The sequence below is a fragment of the Salvia hispanica genome, unplaced genomic scaffold (assembly GCF_023119035.1).
Source record: "Salvia hispanica cultivar TCC Black 2014 unplaced genomic scaffold, UniMelb_Shisp_WGS_1.0 HiC_scaffold_1087, whole genome shotgun sequence".
Lineage (NCBI taxonomy): Eukaryota > Viridiplantae > Streptophyta > Magnoliopsida > Lamiales > Lamiaceae > Salvia > Salvia hispanica.
The window spans coordinates 48281-52099 of record NW_025951346.1 but is presented as its reverse complement, the minus strand read 5'-3'; the positions used below and the strand labels follow the sequence as shown (position 1 = coordinate 52099).

The window sequence follows — 3819 nt, the reverse complement described above, 5'->3', positions numbered from 1 at the left end:
ATAACTAATTATATTAAAAAATGTATAATAAGTACTCCATATATGATTATGCATAAAATGATATGTATTGTAATTTGTACACTAGTGGAATCATGCACACACCTCACTATTCTTTAGATAGTACTAGTATAAATTCAAATATGAATCATGCATTTTATTCCCGTGGCATGCGACACTTAACAAAGGTTTACAAGACTAAAAATGCAGAGTGACAACGTAGACATAATAATTTTATGTGATAAAAATGCAATGTGTATATCATTTAAATTCACGGGATGCGAGACTTAGTATATTCGTGTTTAAGCATATGTATATTTTTGCTTTACGATAAACAAACATATTTTATTTTTTTGGGATGGACACAGACGTGAAGTGCATAAGTTAAGTATGGCCACCACCCATCGTCTGCTTTATTTGTACTAACTCCACTGTACAATGTACAATATATGTGTAAATAAATGACTTAGTCGCTATAGTCGGATCAATGTAGTTGATGCCTCATTGCTTTAATCCTAGATTTGCCAACATATGACTTTGTGGATATAGTTGTCAAACCTCATTACTTTAACCTTAAACTCTAAACCCTAGATTAGAACTCGATCACCAACAATCTAACATCTTCATCACCACCCTGAATTCTGGCATCTTATATAAATATTCTTTGCACTCAAACGTAAAAATAACATTAACAACAAGTCAACAATGATACGTTAATCCAATCAAATCCAAATAATGACATGTTGGACTCAATTCGACTTAATTACAATTCACAAGACTACTAACTCCATAAGTATTCGTTTCTTTGTCCACTTCCTTCCATAAAACCCCAACTCAAAGTAATCCCACATTTCAATTCACTAATTTACCCCCACACCATTAGCTGGCAGCCCATAATTGGTCAGTCTAGCCTATACTATATCAATGTTAACATCCCAATTTCTTTATTAAACGATTATAGTGAGTTCTTTCCAGCTTAAAAAAGAAGGAAATACAGCGGAATCCCCAAAATACCCCTTTTTCTAAAATTCGGTAGTTTTCAAAGTAGCCGTTGCACCGCCCCCTCCCCTTTCCCTCTCGATTAAATTACAGCCCAAAAAACCCATGAAAATTCCATTTTCTCTCCCATCTCCGCTCCTCTCTCTCTACATATACTTGGAAATTCCCTTTCTTGTTTCTCTCATTTCATGCAAAATACACCACTTTATTGATTCAATTCAATTCGTTCAATCAACAAAAAAGGGGGGAAATGATGCTTCAAGAACACACGCCATTGCTATCAACAAGCTCGACGCCGAGCAACACCAGCAGCAGCAGCAACAGCAGCGACGCCGAATCAGAAAGCCCCGCGCCTTCATTCCGATACAATTTCCAAGATTTCAAATTCAAGCTCACCGCCGCCTCCGCCCCAATTTCCTCCTCCCAATCCTACAAATCCCTAGCCGTCCTCTCCGGCCACGTCGGATCCGTCTCCTGCCTCGCCCTCTGCGGCGAGTTCATCCTCAGCGCCTCCCAGGCCAAGGACATCATCGTCTGGCAGCACCCCGATCTCCGCCAATTCACCAAATTCGGCCAGGGCGACGGCGCCGTCAAAGCCCTCGTCGCCGCCGGAAACAGAGTCTTCACCGCGCACCAGGACAGCCGAATTAGGGCTTGGAAGGTCTCCCGAAGCTCCGAGAATGTGTTCAAGCTCATCGACACGCTCCCCACCACCAAGGACTACTTGGGGAAATTCATGAAGCAGAGCAACTACGTCCAGACGCGGCGCCACCACAAGCTCCTCTGGATCGAGCACGCCGACACCATCTCCTGCCTCGCCGTCTCCGTCTCCGCCGGCCTCATCTACTCCGGCTCCTGGGACAAGACCATCAAGGTGTGGCGCGTTTCCGATTTTAAATGCCTCGAGTCCATCAAGGCGCACGACGACGCCATCAACAGCATTGCCGCGAGGGGAGGCTCGGTCTACTCGGGCTCGGCCGACGGGAGGATCAAGGCGTGGGCGAGGGGGCCCGGGGGAAAGGGGCAGCATTCTTGCAAAAAGGTGTTGGAGGGGCACAAGGATGTTTCCTTCAATGCTGTGGTGGTCACTGAGGGTTTTGTGTACGGGGTGGCTCGGACGGGAGCTTGATGGGGTGGAGCTGGGCGAGGGTGGAGGGGGTTTGTGACGTGAGGGCGCATGAGACGGCGGTGCTGTGTTTGTGTTTGATGGGGAGAGGATGATGTGCAGTGGGTCGGCGGATAAGGTGTGTGTGTGGAGGAGGGAGGTGGGGGTGGGGTGTGTAGGCATATGGTGATAAGGGGGCACCAAGGGCCGGTCAAGTGTTTGCAGGCGTCGCCGCTCAGGGTTGGCGGCGGCGGGGGGTTCATGTTGTATAGTGGGAGTCTTGATAAGAGCTTGAGGGTTTGGTGGGTTCCTGCTGCTGCTTCTGATCATCATCATATAAATGGAGACAATGACAATAAATTGAGGTTTCTCAGTTGAATGTTTTGTTTTTTTGTATTTATCCTGTTTTTTAGATAGGATTTTCATGACAGAGTGTGATTGTTTTTGTGTTTTTTGGGTTCTTGAATGTGTAATTACATCAGTTAGTTGGTTTTTGTATTTGAATTTTTTGTTTTTTGGGGGATACATTTTTTCTTGAAGGTGTCAGTTAATTGGAGATTGTATTTGAATTTTGAAGGTAAAGGTTTATTTTTGTTTTCCTTTTTCATAAGGATTGAGTAGAGAAATGAAGAATAATGTTGTTGCTCCACACAAAAAAGTCCAGAAAACAAGGGATTTTGCTAACTGCTGAACATGCAATTCCACAGACCACGATTGTAGGTTTGTTTTACTTTATGTATGAGATATTGACGACACTTTCTAAAAGTTTATTTGTTCCCACAAATTTTCAACTCGCCGTATAATATCACAAACTTAAAGAGTTATTGAATTTTTTCCACTAGCAACAAAATCCGGCTACATTTTATTTGTTATTACATCACATAAGATATGGTTACCATTGAAAAATGATAGTTACTTGTTACTACTATGCGATTACTTAGTCACTAGAAGCTAGATATGGTTATTCACTTCATTTTAATGTAGTTAAAGTTTATTGCTGGTGGAAAAATTCAACAATTATTTAAGTTTGTCATATTACATGTCAAGTTCAAAATTGGCGAAAAAACAAATTTTTGAAAAATTTTTGAGGCAATATCCTTTATTTTTTAAGCAAAAAAGATATCAATAAACAATGCTAAAACAATATTATGAAAGGAATAATTACTTTAATGAGCTCTAAAACGCGGTATTAGTCTAAAAATGAACCCAATAAACTATGCTAAAACAAGATTATGAAAGGAATAATTACTTTAATGGCCGCGGTGTTAGTCTAAAAAGCACGCAACAGAATCCGAAGACTGGTCTTTTCCAAAACCATACAATAAAATTATATGCCATTCAACTTTGGTTGATATAAAGTGCAGTCAAATTACAGGGGTGATTCTCTAAGAAAAAGATGAAGAAGCCAACAAACTGTTGTGATTTAATTTAATGGATATACATATGAAGAGGGTGTGTCTTGGATCTCACCTAAATCGTTAAAAGTCACCAGAATAAGCTTTGTCAAGGAAGGAATAAACATTGCAAGAAGCAACCTAAAAAGTGTATGTCGCCTTATATTATAGTATAACCATTCTGCATATAAAAATATAACTCACTCAACCACTCTGTATCTTACTGCATAAGCTCATTCCTTCCACAAAAGGGAGAGTGGAACGAGAAAGAAAACTCGTAATTCAACAGACAACAGCAGCAAATTGCTCTCTTCCACACTGCTT

General features: G+C 41.1%; 1 pseudogene; it reads left to right on the top strand.

Annotated features, from left to right (window-relative positions):
• The first annotated feature begins 1098 nt into the window (after positions 1 to 1098).
• LOC125197925 lies at positions 1099 to 2550 on the top strand (annotated as a pseudogene).
• The last annotated feature ends 1269 nt before the right edge of the window (positions 2551 to 3819 follow it).